This window comes from Myotis myotis, unplaced genomic scaffold (assembly GCF_014108235.1).
Source record: "Myotis myotis isolate mMyoMyo1 unplaced genomic scaffold, mMyoMyo1.p scaffold_m19_p_3, whole genome shotgun sequence".
Lineage (NCBI taxonomy): Eukaryota > Metazoa > Chordata > Mammalia > Chiroptera > Vespertilionidae > Myotis > Myotis myotis.
The window spans coordinates 197,601,871-197,621,980 of record NW_023416335.1 but is presented as its reverse complement, the minus strand read 5'-3'; the positions used below and the strand labels follow the sequence as shown (position 1 = coordinate 197,621,980).

The 20,110-nt window shown below is 38.3% G+C and overlaps 1 protein-coding gene across 4 annotated transcripts in view; it reads left to right on the top strand.

The window, feature by feature from the left end:
- The window catches only part of ANKS1B (ankyrin repeat and sterile alpha motif domain containing 1B), an 839,347-nt gene that overhangs the window by 156,688 nt on the left and 662,549 nt on the right, over window positions 1-20,110 (top strand). The gene's annotated exons all lie outside the window — the stretch shown is intronic.

Here is a 20,110-nt window from a genome sequence, read left to right as displayed (position 1 = left end):
TAGAAAGGAGAAATTAATTAATTTATATGAATTTTTAAATGTAAAAATCCATTTAAAACTCTTCACCCCACTCCCTTTCTTCCTTCTTTGTCACCTCTACTGTCTCATTTTATTTTTCCTGATGTTTTAATATTTTCCCAGTACCATCTTTGTCTCATTAAGATTGTTAATGCCATGCCTTTCAGAATCCACACAATTAAAGCTAGGGAAACTATCAAGATTCATGAATTTTTTTCCAAAACTCATTACTTAGTGCCCAGGCATAGTTCTTTCTAAGATATAGTTCACTGTGGAGAATTTTAGCTGACATTAACACTGTTTTATTTTCTAACTAGAGGCCCAGTGCATGAAAATTTGTGCACTCGGGGGGTCCCTCAGCCTGGCCTGTGCCCTCTTGCAGTCCAGCACTCCTTGGGGGATGTCCACCTTCCAGCTTAGGCCTTCTCCCTGGGGAATTGGGCCTAAGCTGGTAGTCAGACATCCCTCTGGCAGCCCGGAAGCCCTCGGGGGTTGGCTGACTGTGGCTTAGGCCTGCTCCCCAAGCTGTAGTTGGACATCCTTAGTGCTGCTGAGGAGGTGGGAGAGGCTCCCACCACTGCTATTGCACTCACAGCCGTCAGCCCAGCTTGTGGCTGAGCGGAGCTCTCCCTATGGGAGGGCACTGACCACCAGGGGCAGCTCCTGCATTGAGCATCTGCCCCTGGTGGTCAGTGTGTGTCACAGCGACCAGTCATTCCACCATTAGGGTCAATTTGCATATTACCCTTTTATTATATTGGATGGCTGCCATCTTTGGAAATGGCTACTAAATATGATACCAGTTTAGTTTTTGTGGTGTTATTATTTTAACCACTTTTTATAGTTGGTGACAAATACTTCAACTGCTGTCAGAGTCTCACAGGAATAGAAAATTGCAAAATAAGTTACATAAAACTTTAAAATTATATAGTACAAATGTACCGCTACAGTCACATATAGGTTCCCATTTGTACCAGAATAAGATTTACTTTATTAATCCTCTTTTCCTCTTTATCAAATAAAAGCTTAAAGTTGTGTTTTGAATTGTATTCTGAGACAAAAGATTACTTGCCTTTCCAAAAAAAGGCGATTTTAGAAATAGACTTATAAAAACATATTCATAATGAAGATACTTAGAAATCACTTTATAAAGAATGAGTGGCTAAATTAGGTCAGTGATAAATTGCATATATGTTATAATTAAGGAAACAGTATTCATATGGACTCAGAGGTCTTTTACTCTAGTCTATTATTTTAAGTGTACCCTTATATTTCATTGTAATTGTGACAAAAGTCTTTTCCCATATCTGTAGTCTTATAGTAAGTCAGTTTTCTAGAGAGACTTATTGTAATTAAGGACCTGCTTAGAAGAGGTTGCTTAAATCAGATACTATCTGAATAATTAAGGCAGCGTTTCTATCAGTGAGGCTATAAATTAGGAGGAGCACTTAGAGGAAGTTGATATAGTCTCATGAGGCCAAAGATTTATTACCAAGGCTTGGCCAGTTTAGACCAAGGAAGACATTGTCTCATACAGATTCACTGTGGTGATTGAATGGGCAGTATATGTAAAGTTTGTAGTCAGTGCTTAATGTAAATTCTCCCCAAATGTTAGTGTTAGTCAACTGTTGCCACAGTGATGTTGTGTAATAAACCTCCACCAAGCTCTCCTCAGATCAAGGCAAACTGAATTTTCTCTTAAGTGGCTCTGATTTAAGCTGTGGTTCAGTCCCAGGTTTTGAGGGAAGTTCAGATTTATTCCTCATGTCTTATTCTGAAGCCCAATTGAAAGGGGTACCTGGTTGTATTCATATGTTAATGTATGAGTTCAAGAGCAATCCAAACTCTGCAGGCACATATATTTTTAAAGTATATCTTATTGATTTTTTACAGAGAGGAAGGGAGAGGGATAGAGAATTAGAAACATGGATGATAGAAACATCAATCAGCTGCTTCCTGCACACTCCCTATTGGGGATGTGCCCGCAACCAAGGTACATGGCCTTGACCGGAATCGAACTTGGGACCCTTGAGTCCTCAGGCTGACGCTTTATCTACTGAGCCAAACTGGTTAGGGCTCTGCAGGCACATTTAAACTATGCAAACATCCTGCTTTATATTCCAGTGTCCAAATGAAGTCTGTGGCCAAGCATAAAGGCATGGGGAGTGGGAATTACACCCTATATCTCATGGGGGAGAGGAAGTAAGTGAATATATGCTGAATAAAACTCAGCTTTGTTAGCTGTGATATCTCAATACTTTTTCTTGTAATTAGCAAGGAAAAATAACACCTAGCTGAAATAATCTGATTATTTTTAAATCTAATTTTCACAAATCTTGTTTAAGAGAAATGTTGGTTTATAACTGAAGAAAATGACTGATGAAAGAAAATGTACTTATTTGCTAACATAATTTCAGAATCTCCAGTATGTTAGCTTATTCAGTGTATGGGGACTGAGCATCTCAATCTCGCTGATCTTTTTCTACTAATGAGCTATTTAACCATTTCCTTCTATTGCTCTTTAAAAAAAATCTTTATTGAGATATAGTTTACATACAATAAAATTCATGTACTTTAAGGGTACAGTTAGATGAGTTTGACAGGTAAATAGTAATGTAACCAGAAATACAATAATGATATAGAATATTTCTTTCATCCTACCAAAGATCCTTTATTCCCTTTTACAGCCAGTGCCTACCCAACAGTCCCACCCATTTGCTTTCTATCGCTATAACATTGTCTTTTCTAGAATTTCATATAAATATAATTGTACACTTCTTTGTGTCTGGCTTCTTTCACTTAAATATTTATTCCTTTTTATTGCTGAATAGTATTCCATTGTATAGATATAACACATTATGTTTATCCATTCACCTATTGGTGGACATTTGGCTATAATAGCTATAATAAATAAAGCTATGAAAAGTTGCATGCAAGTCTTCCTGTTTTTATTTCTCTTGTAGGAGTGGTAAACATGTAAGAGTTGGATTATTGTATCATATATTACATGTATTTTAACTTTTAAATAACTTTCCAAACTGCTTTCCAAAATGGCTGTGACTTATTAACTTCCTACCAGTAATGTATAAATATTCCAGTTGCTCCCTATTTTTTCATGAATAATATCACCAATCTTTTTACTTGTAGCAATTCTAATTAGCGTATAGAGGTATCTTATTGGGGTCTTAATTTGCATTTTCTGAAGACAATTGATATTTAAGCATCAATAGTAAATTATTTATGTTTTTATATTGAGTTGAAATAGTTCTTTATATATCTTGAAAACAAGTTTCTATCAGATTTATGGTTTGCAAAGTTATTTCCACAGTGTTTAGCTTGCCTTTTCTTTTATTCTAACAGTATCTTTTGAAGGACAAACTTTAATAAATTTTGTTGAAGGCCAATTTAACAATTTTTTGGTGTATGATTCATGCTTTTTGTGTCCTAGTTAAGAAATATTGGCTTATCCCAAAGTCACTGTCTCAGAGAATTTTTCCATTATTCCTATGTTTTATTCTAGAAGTTCTATAGTTTTACATTTTAAGATACCATTTATTTAAAATTATTTTGTATATGGAGTGAGGAAGCATTGAGTTTGTCCAGCATCACTTTTTGAAAAAAAAACTCTAGTTTTTTAATTACCTCACTACTCTTGTTAATCAATTGACCAGTACTTCTGGCATGACAGCAGCATGAGGAGCTCAGTGGACCTACTCCCCAGAAAAACTGGTGGAAATAATTCATTTAAAAAACCATTTAATGTCTCTGTAAATGATCCTAAGTGTATACCAGTGATGGCGAACCTTTTGAGCTCGGCGTGTCAGCATTTTGAAAAACCCTAACTTAACGCTGGTGCTGTGTCACATATAGAAATTTTTTGATATTTGCAACCATAGTAAAACAAAGATTTATATTTTTGATATTTATTTTATATATTTAAATTCCATTTAACAAAGAAAAATCAACCAAAAAAAATGAGTTCACGTGTCACCCCTGACACGCGTGTCATAGGTTCGCCATCACTGGTGTATACAATAAAGGAAGAAACATTTATTCAAGAAAAAAAATCTGTAGTTTCATAAGAACAGTGAGACTCTATGGTATCTGAACTGAGACCCACTTTCTTTCTCCCCCATCTCAGCTTGGCAAGATGGAAACTCAGTACTGGTGACACCAAAACCAATGGGCTCCCTCACCCTCCAGCTCCACTCCGAGGGCTATCTTCTGGCACAGGCAGGACATCACCATGTCTCATCCTTCCCCAGCTATTATTTCTGAGGCTAAATTTGGAGAGTGTGGCCAAGAAGTGTGGCTCTTTTCTTCAACCCAAATCCCACTCATGGGATGAACTCTCATCTTGGATGTGGCACTACTGTGAATACTGGGGCCCTGATCACCCTTGCCATGGCCTGTAAGGTGATGAGGCTGCTGTCCACCCTAACCTCTCCCTGTCTCCTCAGAGTGATCAGCTCCTACAGGGAAGTGCCAGTCAGACATGTGTCATTGTCTATATCCCTAGCTTCAGAGGACAGTCTCAGAGATTTTTGCCTGGGAGGAGAAGCATATAATCTGAGAAACAAATAGTTTGGGGTAGCCTTATTCATTGTATCCTCTAACTTAGTCTTTTAAACAAGAGCTTTTTCTATAAAAAGTCTTTATAAAACACATATACTATTGAATTTTTTATTTTATCTGTGTCTCCAAGTCTTGTATCTTATATTGAGGAAATCAATGAATACTTTTCAACTAAAGAAAAGAATAACATTAGCACAGTACATTCCAGTTTTTAAGATTATTTCATTATAAGGATGATAGCCCTTTTCTTGACTTTATTATAGATACAACTCCATCAAGACCCGAGAAACTAGCGTAAGGAAGCTGTATATTCCGTTGACCTAGTCATTGGTTGTGGGACTTGAAGGAGAGGGACTTTGTTGATGTCTGTATTTTTCAGCCTGGGTGGTTTGAGCAGTGGTAATTTCATTCAAAGAGGAGTTGGGAGGATATGAAGATAGTGATTAACATAAAGCAAGCTGAATTATAATTAAAGGACAGAGGAGAAAGATGGTGATTAATCAGTAAGTCTCAAATGTAATGGGCTTTTGTTGATTCTGATGCATGCTTGAGGAATACAGATATGAGTAACATTTCTCTCAGATTACTTTAGGTCTATATGGGTCTAAAGGTGCACATGCAAATAAAGTGAAATACAAAAGGGACTTTGGGAAGCAATTCTTCCTTGCATTGTGTTTTCAGCTCTATTGAGATGTTGACTGAAAGAGCCAGAATTGTATTCTTCCTTATGATTATGCAGAATTTTGCTATTGGGGCATTAAAAAGGAAGAAGCATTGGTTCTGAGTTCTTGTTTTCATGACATGCCTGACCTAATCCATTCCTAATAAAACACACACACACACACACACGCGCGCGCGCACACACACACACACACACACACACACACCTACACTTGAGATCTCAGTCAAGGCTTGACCTGGATTTGCCCCCTGAGTCTGTCTCTTCTACCCAATGAAGTTTAGGTTAGTCAAGCAGGATAAAAATTCAGTCACTTCTTTAATTGTTCCTGGAGGGATGGTCCCTAAAGCTTTGTTTGCACCAAGAAATTAATTATCTGTCTACTGGTGGTTTTATCTTCATTTTTTTCTTCCAGTAAATGAGTTGCAAATGTCCCATCAAAGAAGGCTGGTCTAAAGTCAAAAGGCAGTCCGATCAAAAGACAAGTATGATGAGGCCTTGTCTTCTTTATGGTGCAATGTCAGCATCATGAGTAAAAAAATGCCTTCTCATTGTGGTAATGGCTCAGATTCCTATTGGATCAAGTTTTTAGCCGTCATCTCTTTAGCAGCCTGATCTGGAATATTATATCTCAGTTAAATCAGCTTTAGGAAGTAGATGCTATAATAGGGAAAAATGCACAAACCCCACTATGGAAAATCCATGCAGTTAATCTCAGTTCAATTAAAGGTCTATGGCTGTATTTGAGATGAAGTGGGAAATGGAGCTTGTTTGCAGGGCCCATTTTATGGGGAGAGAAGATTCCATGACTTTTCTGTGCCTGGGTAGGAGAAGTAGGGTCAGAACAGTGAAGCTGCAACCCAGAAGTGGAAACACGCTTTAGAGTTGTATATTGTGATATTGTCAGTACATGGGGCCCAACACATGGATATACAGTCATGAGCTACTGCTACTGTCAAATCATGGAGTGTGTGATAATATTTCTGAAGTTCCCCATATCTCATCCTTTTTTTGGGGGTAGTGGAGCTCTTTTGAAAGAACCATTATTGGGTGTTTTTTGTTTTTAACTCTTGACCTCTTCTGTATGTTAAAGTATGCGGGAAAAGCCCAGTATAGATTTTTAGATTTCAACAAATGTAGGTTTGAATTTAGGTGTACTGTTAGCCAGCTTGACACCTTGAGAAAGTTACCTTATTATTTCTGGGTATTATTTCTTTTCTTTGAATACCTACATCATCTGGTATTGTGGGCCTTAACTGATTTAACATTAAAATTTGTAAAGCCTTTATAGCTTTGTGCCCGAGACTTAGTGGCCATGTAATAAAGGTTAGTTCCTTCTCCTCTCCACATCCCACGCACCTTTACACATAGTTACATCCTTAGGTATCAGAGCAACTGCTTCAAAATCTGGATTTTGAATTAAAATTACCTGATGCTTTTCAGCGCCAACAGTGGTTATTATAGTCTGAATCATTCTATGCATATAGCCTGCAAGTATTATTGGAATCCTTCAGGGATTCACCTCTAAGATAACATTCACCCATTACATTTGTTCTTGTTTAGTTTTCCACACTGGGATTACCAAGAGGAATGAATCATAAAAATTTCAGATCAACTTATTAAAGAGTTTGGGAGCCTACATAATATTGACTCACAACTTCTAATCAATTTTCATTTATTGTATTTTAGATGGCTTTGTATATGAGTAATGAATTACTTTATCATAGACAGGTAACTTCTGATTCAGACCTTTATGAGACCAGAACCTCTGGTGGTCTGAATAGTGGCTCTCAAAAGTACCCAGATCCTAATTCCTAGAAACTGCGAATGTTCCTTTATATGGCAAAAGGGGTTTGCAGATGTGATTTAAATTAAGGGTATTAATAAGTGGCGATTATGCTGGATTTTCTGGCTAATACTACATGTAGTCACAACTGTCTTTATAAGACAGAGGCAGAGGGAGAGTAGACCACAGAAGGTAGAACTCAGTGTGATGATGGAAGAAGATGAAGGAAGGAAACGAGCCATGGACAGATTCTCCCCTGAGTCTCTAGGGCAAGCAGGCCTGCCCGCACCCTGACGTTAGCCCAGTGAAATCCATTTCAGATTTCTGGCCTACAGAACTATAAGAAGAATAAATTTTCTGTTTTAAGCCACCAAGTTTGTGGTAATTGATTACAGCAGCAAAGTAAAATAATGCAAGATCTAAACAGCACCTGTTGAGAATAATACAAAATAACGTATTTTCGCCCTCACTACTGAGCTAGATAAGAACAATATGTTTACCTACTTGCTCTTTACGCTTCACGACATGAAGTCATCGAAGAGAGACATCCGCACTGATGTATTCTGTCATTTCCAACCTTGTCACCAACTTGATTATGAAACCATCTAGATAGCAAGGCTGCTGCTGTCGCATTTCAGGTTTCCCTTACGAGTCTCACTCAATTGAATCTGGCTCACAAGCCTCAGGATGGAGACAGCTTGTGCAACTGTGACAGCTGCCAGAACCTGGGTGCTGACGCATCCGACCCCCACGTTAACCTGTGCGTCCCTTGCAGGAGGTTTGACAAGTGACAGTCTGTCCTGATTGCCCATGCAGCTCATTGTTCCTCAGGCGAGTGATTCACAGCTGTATATGGATTCTCTTCGGAACATTTTCCCACTTATACACATACTTTGTGAGTCAGCGTGATAAAGGACATTGAAACAGCAGATAACTACAGTTTTTCTCTAACAATGTGGTTACGATTACACTAAAGCGAGGAAGTCTAGGAGAGCTAGTAAGTGGAGTCAAATGGCTTCTGCTGCCCACCTGGTCGGCACAGCATTTTCTCCTGCTTCTGTAGTTCTGGTTCCCTGCTGCCATTTCGTTCTGTGCAATAATGTATGCTCGGTAAGCTGCACCATTTGCCACCCACACATCACTTTTTATTCTAGATTAAAAGCAAAGGAAATTTCATTTCCATTTACCCAGAGACCAGAGCTTGATAAATATTCAATGCGTTAGAATTACAGTGTATAGTTTTTGGGAAGTAAAAAACTTGATATTTTTAAATACTGATTTTTTTAATTTAAATTTTTAAAAATTGATTTTAGAGTGCGGAATGCAGAGAGAGAGAGAGAGAGAGAGAGAGAGAGAGAGAGAGAGAGAGAGAGAGAGAGAGAGAGAGAGAAAGACCGACCCTAGGTATGTGCCCTGACCAGGAATTGAATCCACCACCTTTTTGTGTACAGGATGATGCGCCAGGGCACATTTTATTAAATTGAAGATTTCTATTGGTGTGTCACCTCTTATGGCTTTTTCCTCTAAAATCTTGAAATGACTATTACTTTACCTTTTGGGTGACATTTGACTGACACTGCTAAGCGTAGTAATTGGTGTCAGTCCTTTAGTATTGGGGAGATAACTTTATGACTTTGGATGATTAGATGATGTGACCCGAGTGCAGTCAGCTGGGGTGGCCCCGCTGATCCTCGGCTGCCACAGTGTGAGCTCCTGAGACTGGGTGGTGCAGGTGGGTGGAGGCTGGGCCTGCGCACTCAGGCTCCACACCTCTGTGACGAGCAGAAGTCCGCAACCTCTTTCCGAACATTACCCGCCGATGAGGTGCTGCAGTCAGTCTCTTCACGTTAGGTCCTTTACGAATCTGCCGTTGACAGTGTTACCACAAATTAAGTGGCATCACAGTTTTCGTGTCTCAGGAATCCAACTGGAGGGTCTCTCACAGGCTATGATGAAGGTCCAGCTGGGGCAAGCGTCTCCTCTGTGGTCCAGCCGGGCAGGGTCCACTTACATGCTCACACGCTTGTTGACAGGATTCAGTTTCTGTGGTTTGTCAGCCGAGGTTTGTCTGAGTTCTAGACAAACTCAGGCTGCCCTCTGTTCTTGACTGAAGGGCTCAGTGTATAGCAATGTATGAAATGGAATAATGATGTTAACCATGCCTGATATATCCTAGGGATTCAATAAATATTTGAGCAATGACACTGATGCTATACTTGCAAATCTGTTGATACATTATGAGCTTTCACTGACACTATTTGATTTCTTCCTTGTAACAGCTCTGTGAAGAGGGTAAAGCAGGCATTTCTATGTTAGAGAGGGAAACAATCGTGGTGACAAAACTAGTACCTGTTAAAGCTGGGATCCAAATGTAGGGCCCTTTCTACCATAATTTTCCGCTTGGATTCTTTGGAGATGTGACAGGCTGACATGAATTTCCAGTGGACCTGAGGTAGGCTGGGTTTCTCATGCTCTTTCTGCCACAGCAGCTAGAGAGTACTTTTGCCTTTTAGTTTTAGTTGAAATGATGTTTTAAAGGATATAATTTAAAGTGTCAAATATTTCTATAAAACTTATAATTATTAAAAACAGCCGTCTCCGGTGCATCTTCTTCTCATCTCCCTGTCACATTCATCTCTTTTACCTGAATTATCTCAGGTATTTATCTTTTATGGCCTACCCGTGGTCGGCAAACTGTGGCTCGTGAGCCATATGCGGCTCTTTGGCCCCTTGAGTGTGGCTCTTCCTAAGCCTTAGGAGTACCCTAATTAAGTTAATAACAATGTACCTACCTATATAGTTTAAGTTTAAAAAATTTGGCTCTCAAAAGAAATTTCAATCGTTGTACTGTTGATATTTGGCTCTGTTGACTAATGAGTTTGCCAGCCACTGGCCTAACCGGTTTGTTTTGTTATTAACTTTTTCAGTTTTAGGAACTATCTATTGCCTTCCCACTATAGATTAATCTAACTCCCTACACACCACACAGGCACACATATGTGTGTACATGTGACCAGTGTTCATTGCATAATTCCATTTCTATCACTTTTCTCCATTTACTTTATTATGTTTGTTGACAACAATAAAGTTTACTGATCCATATACTACACTGATTGCTTTTTCTTTATAATGTTTTTGTTTTCCCCATAGTTAATAATTGTCTTTATTTTTTCATTATGGTAAGTTTTCTATGCATATAGATATAGTCAATATGGTTCTGAGCTCATATTGTCTCAAGATATTCTGATCCATCAGGTATTCTGTACGTTGGGTATCTTTGAAGAATGTCACCCCAGTCTTTCTATTTGCTCAGACCTGGACCGGTCACCTTCTGCTCCTGCACAGGTATCAGACTTGACACTCTCTTCAACATCACCGGGGGATTCCTATTGCCTCTCCCTATGTTGGATCTCACTCCCTACATCCTGTGCCTCTTCTTGCTTTGAGGGAGCACATCTCCCAGTAATTTTCTGAAAATACCTCTGTGCTATCCTAACCCCTGATTGATAGTTAGACTGGGTATACAACTTTAGAGTTGGAAACAAGTTTCCTTGAGAAATTTAAGGTGATTACCATACTATCTTCTCGATACTCTTGTCACTGTGAGCTTGGCTTTAGGTTGGTCCAATGGAGCTGTTTTGTTGGGGAAACTTTGATGTCAGTATCATTAGATGTTTACTCTTGAGCTAGACATATATCCTAGAATTACTCTTGCAAGGTCCTAATGGGATGTTATTGGGGTCAGTTAGGGAAAGGGGGCTCGGGGATGCCAGGATTCAGTGTGCCTGTGTTTTCTCAACCACCCTGTCTTCAGTATGTTACCTTACCTTTGACTGTTTGACAGTTATTTTACTCTTTCCGGAGAATAAACTTCAGTCTTTGAAAGATTGAAGGAGAAATAATCATCAGGCTATGAAAGAGCAGGGGAAACATATGGGAATTAACTGCTGTTTAAATACCCTTTCAAATAGTTGTTCAGTTCTTGCCGAAGTTCTTTTGCTTTTAGACAATCTTCTAGGCATGTCTAGTATGAAATCTGTGGGACTTTTGAGCTATCATCAGGTTGATTTTTTGTTTTTCCCATAGGCTCCTTTGAATGTTTCTCATATCAGCTTAGTCATTTGTCATGTATCTATAGCTTTCAGAATGTCATTACTTCAGATTTCTCTCATTCTGCTTGTCTTTATGTGTTTGTGCCTTTACAATTACGTTTCTGCTATTTTAATGGCATTTGGGGAGCCAGGGAAGGTAGGTAGGTGTGTGTGTGTGTGTGTGTGTGTGTGTGTGTGTGTGTGTGCGCGTGTGAGTTCAATCTGTCATTTCCCCCCCCTATCAAGTCCTGGAAACATCCTCTAATTTGAAGGGCTATCAGACATGTATTACACTTCTAGGGATTTAACTGGGGAACCACCAACAGCTTCTTAGCTTCCAGTTTCTTGCCCTGGCTTAGGAATGCCAGTACTAAGCTGGAGAACCTAATTTCCTTATGAGAGGAGGCAGAATTGAGATCCAATTGAGCTTTATTTTGAAATTGGCACAGTTTCCTTTGGAAAAGTGTATGTGTACATATACTTAATATTTATATATTATATATTAGTACCTGTTGTGGGCTCAGTAACAGGGAAATGAGTAATCAATGTTGGAATGTCTTGTCTTGGGTTAGTTCTTCCTGGGGATACTCATTTCAATCTATTTTTAAATCTAAGCTGTAATCTAAGGGAACAGTACTATGCTTGTTCCCCAGGAGCGTCCCAATCCTCTCTCCTCACTGCATTCTCAGAAGCTATGCAGGGGAAACATGCCTCCATCTGCCTATGGAGAGAGGAAGCCAAATGAACCCTCCCAAGTTAGCCCACAGGGAACTTTCCTTTCTGTTTTATGTACCCCAGCTCCAACCCACCTGTCAGAGAACTGGGCTGATTATGTTCATACTTTCTGTTCTTATTTACACATCTATATTGCTATTATTTAACTTCGATTTGGGAACAAAAACTATACTTTGGGTGGGCCTACAGTAAAGTCAAGCTTGAAATGAACTGCTTAAAAGGCCCAAATTGTGCTACTGATTTTAGCAATTATTTTTCTTAATTCATTGTCCTTTATAATTTAAATATTAATACAATTTGCCAAATGTAATGGCTGTTCTACAGAGACTAATCACAGAAACAATAATACACAATAACTTATACCCAAAATCAAGTTAAAAATATTTCTACTTTAGATTTATTATTCAATTTATCAGACTTTTATGGTGCACTTACACTGTGCCAGGCTCTGTTAGTTACTGGGAATAGAGATGAGGTTTCATGGGCCATACAGGATAGCAAGGTGACACATTTGTAAAGAAATTATCATAAGAAAGGATTAATGAGATAAAGATAGAAACATATCCTGGGAATAGAGTACCACACAGGGAATCTTCTAGGAGAGAGCAGGGTTCAGAATGACTTCACAAAAGTGATGACCGAGCTGAGTTTGTTTATTTTTCCTTTTTATTGAATTTACTAGGGGTCCAGTACATGAATTCGTGCACTTTGAAAGGAACTTTGGGCCCCAAGGCTGCGGTGGGCACAGGGGCAGGTCTCGGCCCATCCTCCACGCCCCCTCTGGTCCCTCCCACCATGGCCTCTGGTCCCCTCTCTTCTGGCAGCCCTGCTCCTCCCACCGCTCCCACACGCTGATGACACTGGCCCCACTTACATCCGACCAGGGGGAGATGGAGAAGCCCTGAGGGGCAATCTGGACCGGCAGCCACCACTTGCATCCGCTGACAGCACCAAGTGATCATGGGGGCTGGTGCCAGGCGCCAGCAGTGGGTGCGAGTGGCAGCTCTGGCACCAGCAGTGGTTGTGAGCACCAGGCAGGACCATGGTGTATGGGAGGAAAGAATGTTCAGTAACTATCAGAAGCTTGCCCTGATGACAGCGACCAGCCGCCCGCCTTGGTCTGGCGCCCCCACTAGCCTGCTCCACCATTCCACTGAAGCTGATGCCCACCATGTTTCCACCTGCTTCCGACACCTGCCATGTTCCGTGCACCCCCTGGTGGTCAGCGCACATCATAGCGACCGGTTGTTCAGCTGTTCGGTTGTTCCACTGTTCAGTCTATTTGCATATTAGGGTTTTATATATATAGATTGGGGTGACACTAGTTGACAAAATTATACAGGCTCCAGGTGTACAATTCTACAACACTTCATATGTACACTGTACTGTGTTCATCACCCTGAGTCAAGTCTCCTTCCATCACTATTTATCCCTCCCATGCTCTCCTCCATCCTGCCTGACAAGGGTTGCTTCCTTTCATGAAATGTCCTTCTTGGAGGAGGGGTAACACATTAGAAAAATTACAGCACTAAAAACTCAAATGTTACAATATTTTAACACTTTAAAAATTACCTTCTGTACAAACTTTGATAAACTCACAATACATTAAAAATTAAACATGAATTACCTAGTCAGGAGGTGGTGTAGCTCTCTAAACAGAAAATAATTCTATGACATCAATTTCTTATTTACTAAAGACTTGGGGGAAAAACTCTTTTAGTTTCATTATAAGGCAGCTGGATTTATAATTCATATTTAAAAGGTGCTCTCAGGGTTAGAATAATCATATGCAGGAAAATGCAAACAGCTCCTTTTAAATATGCCTGAAGGAGAAGATTTCACTGAATTAAATCTCCAGGTTACATTTATCAGTGCCAGCACCTGTGCATTGAAATTAAAATGGAATTACTGTATCAAAATTCTTTCATTTTACTGTATTATGTTTCAGTTGCCTGCATTGATGAATATATATACTCTCTCCCCCAAAGTATAAAATCTTGAGCAAGCCTTGCCAATTATTTATTTTGCATCTTATAGCAAGTAAAGGGATTTGACCAGAAGTTATAGGGTATTTAAAACTACAATACAAGAAGGCCTCATCCTTCAACATTTGTCAAGGGTATTATTTCCATTCTGTCAGTCAGCCTCTGTTGTGCCACCACTGTGCGTAGTGCTCCAATGTTATCACCAAGTATTGCTGGAAGTCTTCTCAGTTGCTGGACTCAGGCATATTTTTTACTCTCAAGGATTTTATTGTTTAAAAAAGGCAACACTGAGGCGGCAATGATGAACAATACTAGATGAATGCATGAATTAATTAAGTAATTACAATATTGATCAAAAGAATTGTTCAAGAGTTAGATTCAAGGGCGCTGCAGTTTTAGATAGGAAAACGCGCATTGGAAAGATGTGCTTTCATTAATTAGAGAAGAATTTATGGAAGGAGTGGAATTTTAAAATGTGTATGCATATATTCCGTTTTTGTGTATATGTACTAGTATGTGTAAGCATGTGCGTGTCCATGGTGAATGGGGAATATTGTTGCATTTCCAAGTATAGAATGAAACCTGGGAGAATCACCAGCCCATTGCCTGTGTTGTTGAATGAATTTGAATTAATGAATGAGTGAAAAATAAACTTTGAGATTGTTAATGTTCTCAATACTGTCTTACTTTGATATGAGCACTCAATTTGCAATGCCTAGCAGCCATCCATCTAGAGAGACATCTAGAATGAAGTTTGACCTCTTACTCTGGCTTTTGTGTTTTCCTGGTTAGGCTAGGGAATCAAATACAGTTTTCTGTTCTTTGAAAAATGTATCTTAAGGAATATATCCCTGGGTGTGAAACACTAGCTATTCAGTCTGCTTTTCAGTCACTGACTACCCTTTCTAGGGTCAAGCACCACTCATTGCTTTCTACTTTCAGCTATGGTACATTCTTGGCTCTGCCCTTACTAAAGGTATTGTTTCAGTCTGAATCAGGTAGCAGACAGATGCCACATAGAAATTCAAAAAGGCAAAGCTTAAAAGAAACGATTTTGAAACCATGATAGGAGAGTAATTATAAAGATGTAGAACAAAATATAAAAGTATTCAATGACCGAGGGAGAGCACCTGAGGAAGGTCGAACTTGGGGGAGAGTCCTTCTCTGCAAGGCTGTGATTCAGGCCTCATTGGAGAAGGTATTCCTTGCTGCCACTCTATGGTCCCTCTCAGCTTGGCCCTTCAGAGTTGTCCTGAGTTGGGAGGAGGTGGCTTGACCTCACTGACCAGTTATTACACGCAGGCTGCCCCAGGAAGAGGCTGTGCTTTGGCAATGACAGGATGGGACTTTCTGGTGATGTAAGAGGCAGATGTAGTGGTATGGGGCCAGACCTGTTTGGAGTAGTTCTGTTTGGTTGGAGTTGTGTGTACTTGAGAGGGGTTTTCAGATGATAGAACTCCATAGCTAGGGAGCAAAATAATTCATTTCTTCTAGATGAAATTAGTTTTCCTTTAGGATGATCAAGGTGGAGCATTGGGGAATGAGTCGACAGTAGCATCTGGTAAATCAGAGATTGCTGATGCTTTTGATACCTCCCAATTGAGTATCTCAGACAGATGACTAATCCAGCATGGGTTTTTAATGTCTCAGCGAGACAGGATGTGGCTCAGGCATTTCAAGTCGGGCATTTGATGTTGGATTTGAGAGAGTTCATTAAATACCGGCAGATGGCAAGAATGTTGCACAGGCTGAGGGGTATGGCTATACTTTTCAACTTGTCTTGATGTATCTGGAAGCTTCCTTTCTACTTAAAAAAAATTATAAAAGAGAAACGTTTTTAAAAACACCCAGCATTGTTAAGCTGGTTATTTATTAAAGGTAGTTGTTGTTTTTTTTTGAGAAAACATGATCAAGTTTTATTTCCTTTGCTAGTGTAAATTAGCAAAATATTTCAATCAAAAAGCATTTATTGGTGCTGTTAAGCATATAAAGGAAGCATGTTAAATTTACCTTTGCATACTTACTCTGTGCCACATACTGTGGATATTAGGAATACAGACATAAAAGTCAGATATAGACTTCCTTTACCAGTTCTTACCTCTGAGAGAGAATGCTATTTTAGACAGTATTGTTTATTTACTTTCACTCAGTTCCAAACTGGACCTTGAAGTGAGAAATGAGCCTCAAAGCCTTGCTTCCGAAGCTTTTATTGAGACCTTTTCTTCTCTTCAGTATGCACACCGTCATGTTCACTGCGACAGATAAAACTGATGAAGGATTAGAAACGAACCTAACTCTAAACTTACCTTGCATATAAGTCAAGGACAAACTAAAGCCAAAGACCTGGAACATTCCTATCAGGACAAGAAAGTCTCTTCACTGGAAAACAAACTCAGCCGGTTTATTTCACGCACACAGAAAGACAGGTACACAAAACAAGCATTAAAAATACCTTCTGTGGAGACATCATTTCTTATATTGCAATGTTGTATGCACTCTAAAAAAGAAGCTTCACATCTTTTCACAAAAAGTTCAATTATTTTTAAGTGTTTAAAAATTCCTTAATATGTTTTTGTTGCTAATTTTTGCCTCTTGAGTCATGGTTACCAAAAATGTGATCTAGATTCCTGTTTTGTTCACCTCTATGACCTTCACATACCATATACATACTTCACTCTGTGGACTAGTGTGATCTGGCTTTGTGTATTGCCAGGAGCCGGTCCATCCTTGCTGTTTCAAGGGACCTGGCATATATGGCATACTGTTCTTAATATGTTTGCTCACCTTCTTGGCGCTGTGTTTTAACCAAGGTCACCTCTCTGAGAAAGGTTCAATCCCCAGGTAGGGATTTTCTCCTGAAGTTAGGGAGGGAATAAAACCTCTTAACTAAGTGCCAGGTGGGTAATTAATCACTTTACAAACAATCATGCTTAAGCTACATAATCTTTACTCCCTGGAATGGAGATAAGAAACGCCCTAACCTTTGTAATAGAGATTGATAGGATTGAATCAACTGGTATAAATAGAGATGTAACAAGACAGCAAGACACAGAACTTAGAACACAGAACTTAGAACACAGAACTAAGAAAACAGAACCTACACAGAACCTACAGACAGAAGAACTTCGCTGGAGAGAACATGGCAAAAGATCCTGGACTGAACCTGACTACAGAAATTGGCAAAAGAACCTGACTAGAACCTGGTGACTGAACCTGGCTGGAGAACCTGGACGGAGAACCTGGACAGAACCTGGCTGGAGAACCTAGTGAGGGAACATGGCTACAGAACCTGGCTGGAGAACCTGGAGAACCTAGCAAGAGAACATGGACACAGAACCTGGCTGGAGATCCTAAGCAGAACCTCTCTGGAGATCCAGACCAGAACTTGGCTGGAGATCCTGGCTGGAGATCCTGGCTAGGCTGCTGATCAACTGAACACTGTCTCCGTGTCCTTCCTTCTTCGCCGACTCCATCCACACCTTTGGGGACCCCTGGACCTGCTGGGGCCGGACCCCAGCAGTGTATCAACTGGGAGGAATGGAAATCATAGCTATTCTTGAGGAGGCCTTGAGACTTATTTTGTTAATGCTTGTAAAACTCATTAAGATTCTGTAAATTGTGTGCTGTAAATGGTAAGGGATTATTTAGACATATGGTTGTTGTGATTCTATTGTGTACAAAGAAAATTTGACTTTTTTCGTAATTATTTTATTAGTTCTTTATGCAAATTGACACATTCATTCTAAAGTTATGTAAATGAAAGCAATTTTTAAAAAAAAATCAAAAGTACTATATCAAAGGGCCTCTGCAAAAAAAAAAAAAAAGTGCCATATGAGAGTAATATATCAATATATAGAAGTTAGTAGCACACACATCTCATCAGGAATATTATGGTTGTGTTTCATTAGGTTAAAAATATATTTAGTAATTGTTCATGAAAGTGCTTGTGAATAACAAGCATTTAAAATTTTTTTTAAATTTTATTTTTCAATTACAGTTGACATTTAATGTTATTTTGTATTAGTTTCATGTGTATAGCATAGTAGTTAGACAATCATATACTTTACAAGTGTTTCCCCTAATATTCCCAGTACCCAGTTGGCACCTTAAGTAATTATTACAATATTATTGACTATATTCTCTATGCTGAATTTTACACCTCCGTGGCTGTTTTATAGCTACCAACTTGTATTTGTTAATCCACTCACCTTTTTCACCCAGCCCTCCAAATCCTCTCCCCTCTGGTAGCCATCAGTCTGTTCTTTGTATCTATGAATTTATTTATATTTTGTTTGTTATTTATTTTGTTCTTTAGATTCCACATATAAGTGAAGACATATGGCATTTGTCTTTTGCTGTCTGACTTATTTCACTTAGCATAATACCTTCTAGGTCCTTCCATTCTGTTGTAAATGGTAAGATTTCATTCTTTTTTTATGGCCAAGTAATGGTCCATCATATATATGTGCCACTACTTTTTTATCTTCTTGTCTTTTGATAGGCACTTGGGTTGTTTCTATATGTTGAATATAGTAAATAACACTGCAATGCACATAGGGGTGCATATAGGGTGGGGCAAAACTAAGTTTGGGAAATAATACAATAATTAATAAATAAAGGAGACATATGTACTACTATCTGTAATACTTTAAACAAAATAAAATTTTAAAAAAATATAAGAATAAACTCTGTGTTTTACATACTCACAACTATAAAACTACTTTTGCCCCACCTTGTATATTCTTTCAAAATAGTGTTTTGGGTTTCTCTGGATATATACCCAGAAGTGGAATTGCTGGATCATACAGCAGTTCCTTTTTAAAATTTTTGAGGTAACTCAATACTGTTTTCATAGTGGTTGCACAAATCTGCATTCCCACCAACAGTGCATGAGGGTTTCCTTTTCTCCACATCCTTATCAACACTTGTTTGTTGATTTATTGATAGCCATTCTGACAGATGTGAGGTGATATCTTCTTATGGTTTTAGTTTGCATTTCTCTGATGATTAGTACATTGAGCATCTTTTCATATATCTTTTGGCCATCTGTATGTCCTTTTTGGAGAATTGTCTGTTCAGGTTCTCTGCCCATTTTTAAATTGGATTATTTGTTTTTCTTGTGTGTTGAGTTGTGTGAGTTCTTTATAAACTTTTGATATTAACTCCTTATCAGCTGTATCATTGTTGAATATCTTCTTCCATTTAGTAGGGTGTCAGTTTGTTTATGGTTTCCTTTGCTGTGCAAAAAACCTTTTAGTTTGATGTAGTACAATTTATTTTTTCTTTTTTTTCTCTTGCCTAAGGAGAAACAGCAGAAAAAATATTTCTAAGATATTTGCTGCCTATGTTTTCTTCTAGGTGTTTTATGGTTTTGAGTATTACATTTAAATCTTTAATCCATTTTGGGCTTATTTTTGTTATGGTATAAATTTTTAAATTGGATACATTTAAAAGATTCTGTGTCCATTGTTCTTTTGACCATTTGTAGTTTTCGATTGTTATGTTCTCCATGCATTTTTAAACTTACTAGATTTCTTTTCTGGACTTTATCTATGTTAAGAGAATGTTTTGATCTTGCAATAGAATTTGCAAATATTAACCTATCTAACATCTACTGTATTTTAGTCTTTCTGCGGCTTTATTATTTTGTTTTGTTTTTTGTGTGAACTGAAGCTGATTATATGTTTTTTATTTCTATTCTCCTTTGAGATTACAAAGTTAAGAATTTATGTTCTCTTTCAGACTTTTAATTGAATATATTGCCTCTTTTTTTTTTAAAAAAAAAAAAATTGAGGACCATTGCTTATTGTGTAGTTTCTCCATCAAATAATGTGAATCATGGAAGTCACCACGAAGTATCAAATCATTAGTCTAAACCATGTCTTACATCTCTTAGCAGTATATGTCCTTAACATATCCTTGGCTACATTAATATTAATAAGAGTGTGCAAAATCCCCAATTTCTATTCCCATTTTATTTATTCTACTTTGATTTCATGTCAGTATGACCTAGAGTTAATCAGTTTTCTGCTGATCTAACAGACTTAATGTCTAATTTGTATTCATTTAATTTTTAATATAAAATGCTTCAGTTAAGTTTTGTTACTTTTTGATGGTTTAATTAATATACATTTCAATCACATTCTTTGCTATTCTATTTTTTTCATATAACTGAATAATTGCTTCCTCTGAAAATGGATGAAACTAAGTAGACTAGAAATAACCTTGTATATAATATAAA